This window comes from Polyodon spathula, chromosome 8, assembly GCF_017654505.1.
Source record: "Polyodon spathula isolate WHYD16114869_AA chromosome 8, ASM1765450v1, whole genome shotgun sequence".
NCBI classification, from domain to species: Eukaryota; Metazoa; Chordata; class Actinopteri; order Acipenseriformes; family Polyodontidae; genus Polyodon; species Polyodon spathula.
In genome coordinates this window covers 49710090-49722773 of record NC_054541.1, presented here as the reverse complement: position 1 = coordinate 49722773, position 12684 = coordinate 49710090, and the positions used below count along the sequence as shown (strand labels likewise).

At 39.3% G+C, this 12684-nt stretch overlaps 1 protein-coding gene across 2 annotated transcripts in view; it reads right to left on the bottom strand.

The window, feature by feature from the left end:
* The window catches only part of LOC121320116 (protein shisa-like-1a), a 79722-nt gene extending 75105 nt beyond the window's left edge, over window positions 1–4617 (bottom strand). Inside the window, exons 1-2 of one of the 2 annotated variants that reach the window (XM_041258356.1) lie at window positions 4289–4617; window positions 1634–1755 (exon numbers count right to left, since the gene is read on the bottom strand). The gene's annotated coding sequence lies outside the window, so the exon portion shown is untranslated. The remainder of the gene's footprint in view (window positions 1–1633; window positions 1756–4288) is intronic. The other variant, XM_041258357.1, reaches the window with a different exon arrangement.
* Between the last annotated feature and the right edge of the window lie 8067 nt (window positions 4618–12684).

Below are 12684 nucleotides of genomic sequence, written 5' to 3'. Positions count from 1 at the left end.
GGAACAGCACTCTTAACAGACAAGGGGAATGAAATTCTGTTCAAAGGGAACAGCACTCTTAACAGACAAGGGGAATGAAACTCTGTTCACAGGGAACAGCACTCTTAACAGACAAGGGGAATGAAACTCTGTTCACAGGGAACAGCACTCTTAACAGACAAGGGGAATGAAATTCTGTTCAAAGGGAACAGCACTCTTAACAGACAAGGGGAATGAAATGCTCGATTACAGCTAAACCCGAGAGCACGTCGAAATCAGGAACCTGTTTAAGTTTCCCTCCTCAGATGTAATGGACAGGGCAATGCCTCTGAGATATCCTTGGGTAAATATGTAGGATGGAATGTATTAGTCATGTTCATGACCTTCTTTGAACTCAAATTGACTGTAAAATGCGGGAAACAATCTGTCAGACTTGTACATATTGTTGTTCTGCATGCTGACACACACACAGTACAAGCCCTATTCAATCATCTCGATCAAAGTATTTTTATGTTGCAGTAGGACTGATACATGTTAAAAAACACACTGAAGCCATCACAAGAACTGTTAAAGTGAGGGTCACACTGCAATGACTTACAGATCCTTAAACAAAATGTGTCTCACGTTTTATTGCAGAGAGACAGTTGCACATGTTACACGTGGTACTAACACGTGAACTCTTACAACTCACCAAAGAAAATCTGGCTGGGATTCAGCATGATTTATGGTGTTGCTATCGTGGTAGTGGCTTTGAAGACGCACCAGATAACAAAAGGAACGAACAACCTGATGCATTTTAGGAGTGTTAGCAGCATAACATTATTGCCATGTTATGCTGCTATGATTACAAGAAAATAATGGTGCACAACACTAGTGGTCCCCTAGAGGTCATTTTCATGCTGCCTTTATTACAGAATCCCAGGCTTGCTCAGGCTTGCTCAGTGAATATGATGATGACTTTATTAAACAGTCAGTGTCTCATCCATGCATGGTATGTATGTAAAACACAATCAGGTAAAGTACAATTTGTATAATTGAAAAATAATGCAGGAACAAAACTATGGTACTATGGTATTAAACTATGGTACTGAATCTTTACAAATACTAACTATGCATGAGTCCTGAAACTTTCAATTTGAAAACTGATAGAATTTAAGAGAAAAAGCAAAACATATAACACCTGTTATAAGAGAAATTGTAAAAATAGCTACATTTCTGAACTTACTAGATTAAATACAACTTTAAAGTATCATGAAAATATTGCATATTACTCATATTCATATATATATATATATATATATATATATATATATATATATATATATATATATATATATATATATATATATATATATATTGCATTTTATCTGGGCTGTCTGGCATGCCTAAATGCCATGCTATAGCATTATCCTCTCTGTATTACTATCTGTGTATTACTATCTTTTGGTGGGATAACATTCTAAGTGTGAGGTAGCAAAGTAACAATACCATTGTACACTTTCATATTAGTATGGCACCATTCTCTGAGTCATGCTGCCATTCAACTGAAAACTTGACAATTCAGAAGAAAACACACTAAAAGAAACTGCAAACTAATTGCAAGCATGCTAAGCTACTCTACTCAATTTTAGGTGTACCTTGTAAATTAAAGTACCTTGACAACAGCTGAATTGCTGATGAATTTTCCAGCTCTTAAAACAGTGGATTTTTTTCACCATTCAGTGTTTGGCATTGTGTAATCCTTACTGCATTATTAGCACAGTTGATTCCCCAGCCCTTTAAAGAGAAGAATGAAAGCACATGTAACATAAAGCTACAGCCCTTCCCTTTTACATCACTTCATTATTTCACTTGGCAAAATAAGCGGTAAAAGTAATTATGCTCTCTGAGTAATTCCCTTTTAAAGGTGCAAGTACGAATGTATTAATTCAAAATGAAACGCTCATTTCACTTTGCTTGTTTACTCAGAAACGCGTAATTTCCAAGGTGAATTGTAGGATTGTAGTCCTGGGCAAGATGTAATCTCTGATTAAACTCGATGAAGAAATGCATTTTCAAGTTTGCACATCGTTGGCTCTTAAGTTATGTCTAAGGACAGTCCCTGTGTATGTGTCAAATCACTTGCATTAGCTGGTTTTGTGAGAATTTTTCTTTGTCAGTTTAGGACACCAGCATGTAAGACATTAAAAGAGTCAGCACCCCAGTGAAAGGAAAATCTGATTCCAGTTGACTTTTAAATCACTCAGATAATTGCCATTGACTGGAACTCAATCATAAAGGTGAGGGAAGTGCTGTTTATCTGTCAACAGGAAACTTTTCAAGTGATATGAAGTGTCTTTGACTGTAGAAGACAACTAAAACCTTATGAAATTGCAAACAGATACTGTGCATTTGTCATAGTTTGGTCTGTTTGTAGTTGGTTTTACCATGTCTCTATACCTATGCTATGCCATGCTTTCACTAGGCTTTACTACACATTGCTCTTTGTTGTGTTCTCAGTTGCTGCTTTGCCTGATGAATCTGAGTTTAGTGGACGATGCAGAGACAAACACCAGGGATGGTACAGTTGGATTGAATGTGATTAGAATCTGATTGAGACAGTGCCTGAATAAACTGTAACTGTTTAAACACATACTTCTTTATGGAGGCAAAGTGTTTTCATTGCAAGGGCTGTTAGGCTAGATTAGCTGTAATAATCACCATCGAAAAAATATAATAAAATCACCAGGAATGTATTATATAATAATGACGCCATTGCCCAGTGCCTCTCCAGACACTGAAGTGTTTCAATCTGTGCTATGATGCCTCATTGAGTATATCATATACTTAACATGATGATTTATGAGCGCTGTTTATTATTCCAGACTGCAACGCACTGATCCAGACACTGAATATGACTTTCCACTAACCTAGATATTAGCCATGTTTTGTTGCAAAACCACTTTCCCTGTTCAGTACAGCCAGGTTGGCATGTCACTTAGAAGAGTTTCCTATAATAGAAGCACAGCAAAGTGTAGTGAATTATAGTGACGGTATGGTAAATGATAGCTAGAGGTAAGGTAAAGTATTTTTAAAACATGGCAAGCCATGGTAAATGCATAGTAAAACCAGGGAAAAGAATGCGAACGATGGAAAAATACAGCACACATTTACTGAGGTGAGCTTTTATAAGGGGTAGCACATGTGGAAGCAAGGGTTCACCAAATTTGGACAAGTGCTTCCAAATACATTTATCAACTGAGAATATGTCACCAAGACATGCCTTAACAATATGAGGTCTATTTCAATCACCTAAACATTACTACTACTACTACTACTACTACTACTAATAATAATAATAATAATAATAATAATAATAATAATAATAATAATAATAATAATAATAATTGGAAGTAGTAGTTTTAGTATTAAATTCCAAGTGTTTGCAATTGAAGCAGGTTTTCATTCCTCAGGTGATTCAAACCTCACTTTCCTGATAACTATTAAATAAAACAACAGAACAAGTCAAGACTGCACGTGATAATCTCACAATCTCCTTCACAGCATCTGGGAACAATCCCTTAGCTGTTGTTTGCCAAACCTTTCTAAAAATAAGCAATGCATCCTAAAATGTTATTTAGGATTTTTTTCCTCTATGTCGTGTATTCATTTGGTATTATTATTGTTGTTGTTGTTTTTTGTGTGTTATTATTATTATTATTATTATTATTATTATTATTATTATTATTATTATTATTATTATTATTATTATTATTATGCTGTGCCAGCTAAAATATTCATTGAGCTAAATATATTATATCCTGAACATCTGAAATACTTTGAGCTTAGCTAGAAAATGCAGTTTTGTAACATACAGAAAATGCACGGTGTGGTTCTTTTTGTAAATAAAAAAATCAATGAATAGTGAATTTTAAAACACTGGACTGTCTCACATTTACGTCTAAAAAGCCCACTTTCTTTGCACAATTGGAGATTAGTAGGAGAAACAAAGCCATTGGAAATACATCCAGACATAAAGCTCACTCTTTCTAACTTTATTTGCGAATTATGTGAGTTTCCAAAACACCCAGGCTTCCAGTTTGAAGAAGGCTTCTTGGCAATAGCCTTTGCCCAAGCAGAAAGACTGCACACTGTGCCGTACTGCCACCTAAAAAATGAACAGTGGAGCAGCCACTGAGGTTATTTTACAGAACGAATGGACAGTATTTTGAGCTCTCTTAATTGGAAAAGCACACTTAAACAAATATTGTTGTTGTAAGCTAAAAACAAACAAGTATATTCATAAATAAAAACACGTTGCAATAAATACCTGTCAGAAAGCTCAGCGATGTGGGTGTGATTGCAGTGAGTTTGTGCAGCCGACTAATCTTCTATGAAGTGACGCTGCCAATTTGAAAACAAGAGCAAGCCTGCGTGCAGGTGCCCTGCTGCACCATACAACAAACACTGCCTCGCTCCGACTGACTGGCACAGAGCCGCCGACACCGAAAAGGGTAAAAGTCACGCACATACAGAAGCGAGTCCCCAGTCTGCCACTGCGCTGTTTGGTCTGCGAACCGACGCCAGTTCGTTAAAAAAAGAACACCGTACTCCGCTCCCTAATTGCAGTCCAAGCCGAGGCACTCTGGTGGTTTCTGAAGTGTGCCACCCAGGGTGACAGTTCAGAGCACCTACCCAGATCGCGTGCTCTTGTTTATATGTAATGTCTCTGTTTTGAACTTTACTATGAAGGTAGTTTGTTTCTTTTTCTTTTTTTTTTAAACAGCAAACTTGGAGTCAGGCTCTTGCTGCGCTGAACGCTGCACAAGAGAGAACTCCAGCTGTCTATTTCGATTACGTGTGCTGTGCGTTCCTTAGATTTGTACTGCCTGCGCTCCTGCTCAATCGAGGGCCAGGGCGTGTAGAAATACAGAGCAGTTTGCTTCTATCATTATAGGTGTCAGAAAAGGTGGCAGGTTATATCCGAATTGGTGTGATCTGTGTGTGGCGGTGGGTACTCACTGTTATTTACTGTGCATATTAATACCCGGAGCAATAGGATGTGCTGCAGCATGTGCACTGTGTTTTATTTTTGCGCCCCCATTAATTTGAAAACTGGTATAATGGTACAGTAGCTGTATTATGACTGCTGCATCCAGTCAGTGTTCCCTGTCCATTTCTTTAGTGCGTGAAGATGCCTACACTATGGAATCAGCCAGGGTTTGAATCTTATCTTGATTCATGTTTACCCAGATGTCCAGGAGATCACCTGCTAATTCCATCAGTCCATTCACACCGCATAGCGCATACCGAATCACCTTGACAGATAGCTGCTGTATAGCATACTCCAGCACTCTCTAGCCAGCTGCAAGAATTGAAGGACTGTTGTGGTGAATACTTCTGTACAGGTATAGCACTAGTTAACCAGCACTACCTGTGACCGCTTTGTGCAGTGCTTGGTGTGGTATAGCGAACCAGCAGGACTCACATATCTGTACAGGTAGGCTGTCCAGCCCCCCAGAATGAACATGATTTAATATGACTTGTGAGCACTGAGTGTATTTCCTTAGTGTCTGGTTATAAAACATTGTGTCCTGAGACACGTGGCAGGTTAAAAACGTCAGGCATTTAAAGAGAGGGGAATTCAGGAGGGTGCCCTGCTAGTCTTGTTGAATATTTTATGCCACAGTTTCACAATAACAACAACGATGTAATAATGTGTGCCAGTGACTCATCATCATTCCCTTACAGAATAGTACAGAAAGATCTCAAAATCATATTCCAGCAAAACACCCATTAGCACTAATGATCAGCACCCTTCAGCCCCTGTTATTTCCCTCTCCCGTTCCTCCGGGGTGTGAACACACATCTCATTCTCAGTGTGTAAGGAGCCTGGCCACCTCGAGGAGCTACAAGCTGTGTAAACTGCATTTAAATAAAAGTGTTCTTGCACTGTCCCAGCTCCCTGCTGTTTCAAAAGGGAAAGACTGGTCTGTCAAAGTAGGGGCCAGCCAATCATTGCTTCTTTCTTAAAACTTGTAGTGAATGTGCTTTTTATCAAAAAGTAGTTTAACCTTAAAACCCCTATCTGTCTGCTCTGAAAGTAGCTGGATTTACATGTCTGGACTCGCATTAGCCTCTTAAGTATCCCTACACTGTATTCAACCTCAGATACACTGCAGTTCTCTGTTCTTATTTAATTGATGTGTATTTACTATGAACTGTATACACCAGCAGCTAAATTACAAATGCAAGGTCAAATAAAATGGTTAGTGCAAGGTCCTCATCCATGTGCAGAAGCATCCAGCCTACATGTTTTGAATCATTCGAGAAACATGAGTTTCAAGCCGAACAAAAACAAAGTATGTTTACAGACGCAACATATATTACATAGGACAGAGCTGGGAGCTAGCACTGCATGGCTGTCAAATTGAAGCAGACAGGAGTTCGGAACAGGTCTGACAGTGAGAGGGCAGGGAGGACCTCCCAGACTGCTCTCCAAAGCCACAGTGGCTGTCAAGTCAGCTTAGCTAGTAAGTTTAGCAAGTCAAATATATAATTAAAAATGCAAAAGGAAAATTGACTTGGAGATAAGGGAGTAATGTATTAATGCAAATAGCAGCACTACAGTGATGGACGCACCAGTAATGGCTTGTATGGGTTAGAAATAAAAAACTATTGAGATGAGAAAGGAGCAAGGTCCCAACCCCAACAAATGAAGTGACAGACCCCTAGAAAGAAAAGAGAGACAGCACTGACATAAGAAACATAAAACATTGGGCAACAAGATCCACCATTCGCAACTCCTGGTGCGCAATTGCTGAAAAGAGAAGTGAATCTCATATACAAAGTTAGACTACTAGAGCATCACAAGCATCCAGGTGGGGCAGCGAATTAATTCACTAGTGTGCTGTGCTGTTCATTTGAGAGTACTGAGTTCAAATCCATCTGATTCCTTCTTTGATTTTCAAAGAATCTGAGATAATAGAATAAAAAAAAAATCAGTCTTGCCTATAACCCAAGGAAAGCTGAAAGAGTGACAGCAATGGAGATTATAAGTCATAGTGTGTCTGTAGGTTAGGGCTATTGTTCTCACTAAGCAAAGACTTAACATGTTTAATTAAACAGTCAATATGTGGCTTATTAAAAATGTGATGTTAGAAAGCAATAGTTTTTGAGTGTTGACTGTTGAATGACGTCAGAGGGCAACAGCTATTTTTGGTCATGTGACACAATATTATCCAATAGAGCTGTGAATTTCAATCTTGGGGTTTGATAATGCACTATACACCCCCAAAATAAAAGCCCCTTCCCTAAAGGCACATGCAATGTTAGCCCCATTGTCTTGATCTATAACTCTGCTGCCAGGAGAAAACTGCACGGATATTATATATATCCGTCTCACAAAAATTATATATATATATATATATATATATATATATATATATAACTTATATATATATATATATATATATATATATATATATATATAATATATATATAAAGTGATTATATATATATGACCATAATCCTTCTGTAACACTAACACTAACCCTAACCCTATCTCTAACACTAAACCTAACACTCACAACACTAACCCTAACCCTAATCCTACACTCTAACCTAACACTAACACTCACACTAACTCTAACCCTAATCCTATCTTTAACACTAAACCTAACCCTAACCCTAACTCTAACCCTAATCCTATCTCTAACACTAAACCTAACCTCACACTAACACTAACCCTAATCCTATCTCTAACACTAAACCTAACCCTCACACTAACACTAACCCTAATCCTATCTAACACTAACCACTAAACCTAACTATCTCTAACACTAACACTAACCCTAATCCTATCTCTAACACTAAACCTAACCCTAACACTAACACTAACCCTAATCCTATCTCTAACACTAAACCTAACATTCACACTAACACTAACCCTAATCCTATCTCTAACACTAAACCTAACCTTCACACTAACACTAACCCTAATCCTATCTCTAACACTAAACCTAACCCTAACACTAACACTAACCCTAATCCTATCTCTAACACTAAACCTAACCTTCACACTAACTCTAACCCTAATCCTATCTCTAACACTAAACCTAACCTTCACACTAACACTAACCCTAATCCTATCTCTAACACTAAACCTAACCTTCACACTAACTCTAACCCTAATCCTATCTCTAACACTAAACCTAACCTTCACACTAACACTAACCCTAATCCTATCTCTAACACTAAACCTAACCTTCACACTAACTCTAACCCTAATCCTATCTCTAACACTAAACCTACCCTCACACTAACACTAACCCTAATCCTATCTCTAACACTAAACCTACCCTCACACTAACACTAACCCTAATCCTATCTCTAACACTAACACTAACACTAACACTAAACCTAACCCTAACACACACAAATCTTCAAATCCTGCAAATACACTATGAAGATACACTCTCCAGACTACAAAAAGACCTGCACAGAATACCAACCGGGAACTGGGAGGAACCATTCCAGAAGGCTAAAACGTGGGCCTGCAGGAATTTCAGGAAGAAGATCAAGCAGGCTACCTTCCAGACAGCTTTTCTGATGGCACAAGAGAATCTGGCACCACTACAGAGAACCCAGCCATCCCCGCCGAACCTCAGCAACAACTCCTGCGCAGTCCTGGCACACAAGGAACCAAAACCCCAGAGGTCCAAGAAACCACACACCAGCAATGTAGCCACCTACATTTCAAAAGAGATTACCATGATGTCGGAAAACCCATCGCAACCAAACAACACCACCAGACAGAGGAGTCTCCCAGACCAACCAACAGAAACAAACGCAGACTGGCTGTGCATCCAAGCCACAACAGATGCTGCCCAGATCAACACACCTACTGGAACCCCTGAACCCACCTCGGATTCTAATCAAACTGCCTCTCCCAACCATCACCCTAACCCTAACCCTGAACCTAACCCCAACCCTGAACCTAACCCTAACCCTGAACCTAACCCTAACCCTGAACCTAACCCCAACCCTGACCCTGACCCTGACCCTAACCCTAACCCTGAACCTATCCCTGAACCTAACCCTAACCCTGAACCTAACACAAACCCTAACCCCAACCCCAACCCTAACCCCGAGCCTAAACCTAACCCCACCCTTCACAACGAACCCAAACCTAACTGCAACCCTAACCGCACACCTATCCCTAACCCTTACCCCCGCTGCACCCCCACCTCCAACCCTAACCCACACCGCACCCCCACCCAGACTCTACCGGAGAACCGACGACTCACAGCAGTCCAGCAACACGGCCCAGGAGAACCTACCAGGTCCACAGACACATCAACACAGACAAAAAGAACACGGACTGGAGCCTGCAAACTAACAAGAACATTCTCATCATTGGTGACTCCAACCTCCACAGAATCCTGGACCCCACCCAGAGCCAAATACAGATTGAAAGCTACCCAGGAGCAAAATTTCTACATGCAGCCAACCTTCTGGACAAAGCCATATATATCTCTAACACTAAACACTAAGTCAAATCCTAATAAAAATAATAATAATAATAATAATAATAATAATAATAATAATAATAATAATAATAATAATAATAATAATAATAATAATAATAATAATTTTTAATGTAGCCTTTCAAAATAAAAATTGCTGCAAAGCTCTTCACATGAATATAAACATTGACAAATATTAGTAAAAGAATGCAAAAAAAGCAAGAAAAACAAAAACACACAGAACAGTAAAACAAGGCGGAGAATAAAAGGAACATCATTTTAGCATAAAAATGCTCCATTATAGAAGTGTGTTTTTAATCTTGTTTTAAAAGCAGTTTTTTTAAATTTGTGGGACAGTAAGCAGCCTGGCATTCTGTGATCTGAGTGGCGTCTAGGAATATATGTATTAAAAGATAATTTAAATACAATGGTGCAAGGCCATTTAATGACTTGTAAGTTAAAAGTAACACCTTAAACTGTATCCTGAATCGGACCGGAAGCCAGTGCAGAGATGCTAGCACAGGAGTAATGTGATCTCATCTCTTAGGCCCGGTTAAAATTCTGGCTGCATTATTTTGTTAAAGTTGCTGTCTAGATATAACATGCCTATGAGTACAAGAGAATCACGCATTACAATAATCAATTCTAGAAGATACAAAAGCATTGCATCAATCTCTCAGTATCTGAGTGGGAAAGAATACTTCTCAATTTGACGATATTTCTTAATGATAAAAATACATTTTAGTAATATTCCTGATGTGTTACTCAAACAAAAGATTTGGATCGAAGATCACACCCAACTTTCTCATTGAGTCTGCAAATTTGTATGAGAAGCCACCAAGGAGTAATTCAGACATATCACTTTGTCATAATATGTCAGGTTTAGTCTGAATGCCACTTCAAGAAGAGCCTTGCTGTTTTGTGAAGCCTGGCTGCTAATAAGGGGTACTTGAGTCACGAGTGCTACACTATAAATAGTGTGGCTTTATTTGGCAGCAGCATGTTGCCCTGCTGCTGTGTTTTACTGGTTATGTTCTGGGAATGCTTACAGAGCTGTTGCTTATTATTGATGTGTTTATTAACTGCACAAGCTTACTCTTATTATGTACTTGTTTGTTAGCTTCAGTTTTATATTAATGGATTTTGCTTTGGGTTCTAATAACTTTTTTATATTTTCATATAAATGAAAACAGGGGCCTGCTCCCACATTGTATCATGCTGCTTCAGTGCTGTTTCACTATGTCCTTACACTGATGTATTACAGATGGTAAAGGGCATATTCTCACCTCCTCTCCATGCTTACAGTACTCGTGCATATTCTCACCTCCTCTCCATGCTTACAGCACTCATGCATATTCTAACCACCTGTGCCATGCTTACAGCTCTCATGCATATTCTCACCTCCTCTCCATGCTTACAGCACTCATACATATTCCAACCTCCTCTCCACACTTACAGCACTCGTTCATATTCTAACCTCCTCTCCATACTTACAGCACTCGTGCATATTCTAACCTCCTCTGCCATGCTTACAGCTCTCATGCATATTCTCACCTCCTCTCCATGCTTACAGCACTCATGCATATTCTAACCTCCTCTGCCATGCTTACAGCTCCCATGCATATTCTCACCTCCTCTCCATGCTTACAGCACTCATGCATATTATAACCTCCTCTGCCATGCTTACAGCACTCGTGCATATTCTAACCTCTGCCATGCTTACAGCTCTTGTGCATATTCTAACCTCCCCTGCCATGCTTACAGCACTCGTGTATATTCTAACCTCTGCATGCTTACAGCACTCGTGCATATTCTAACCTCTGCATGCTTACAGCTCTCATGCATATTCTAACCTCCTCTGCATGCTTACAGCTCTCGTGTATATTCTAACCTCTGCCATGCTTACAGCACTCGTGCATATTCTAACCTCCTCTGCCATGCTTACAGCACTTGTGCATATTGTAACCTCCTCTGCCATGCTTACAGCACTCGTGCATATTCTAACCTCCTCTCCATGCTTACAGCACTCGTGCATATTCTAACCTCCTCTCCATGCTTACAAGACTCATGCATATTCTAACCTCCTCTGCCATGCTTACAGCACTCGTGCATATTCTAACCTCCTCTCCATGCTTACAGCACTCGTTCATATTCTAACCTCCTCTCCATGCTTACAGCACTCGTGCATATTCTAACCTCCTCTGCCATGCTTACAGCACTCGTGCATATTCTAACCTCCTCTCCATGCTTACAGCACTCGTGCATATTCTAACCTCCTCTCCATGCTTACAGCACTCGTGCATATTCTAACCTCCTCTCCATGCTTACAGCACTCGTGCATATTCTAACCTGTCCATGCTTACAGCACTCGTGCATATTCCAACCTCCTCTCCATGCTTACAGCACTTGTATATATCCTCACATTTGGCCTCCTCTGTTATGAAAGTCTTTTCTGTAAGAAAAGTGATACAAATGTACCATTATTTTAAGAGTATAGAACACACTCTTTTTTTTACACATTGGAGAATTCTTACCTGCTCTAAACAGGTGAGGTGCACGGTATGCTAAGGTTCTGCATTGTGTTTTTTTCTATAGGCTCATGTCATGCAGAAGGGGTGCCTTACACTGGAAGTGTGCATTATATTGTATAAGAGATCTAGCCCAAGGTTGTCCAGTCATGCATGTATTGCATTGTATGTATGTTTTATATATATAGGGTGTGTTTAATCCAGGTTAAAAACAAAGAAAATATAAAGTGTTGGTATAAGTATTACTCTGAGAAATTTTGTTGCACATTTGCACACAGATCTTTCAGATTTTGACTTGAGCCTGTTTTAAGTTTGTTTTATTAAAATGGCGTATTACTTACTTTTAAAGGTAAAACCCAAAGTCCCCTTCTTTTAGCGGAATTTGTATCTGCCCTCGTTTAGCTAACTGAAGAGGCCCCAGTGTTACAGATTCTCTACAAATACTAGCGCCATTCCCTACTAAAAAAAAATGCATGACTGAGAGTGAACAAAAACCTATAACCCTATCACAAATCCTGGAAGAGTTATTTAACAAGGGCAACAGACAGATACATGATTTATAGTGCATTACTTTTTACAGGGAATCACGCCAGGAATCTTAATCCCCTGGTCTCTGACAAATGCACACAGATTTGTAGAAAATAACCACCTGAGCTGTCCGGCTTTGTGCT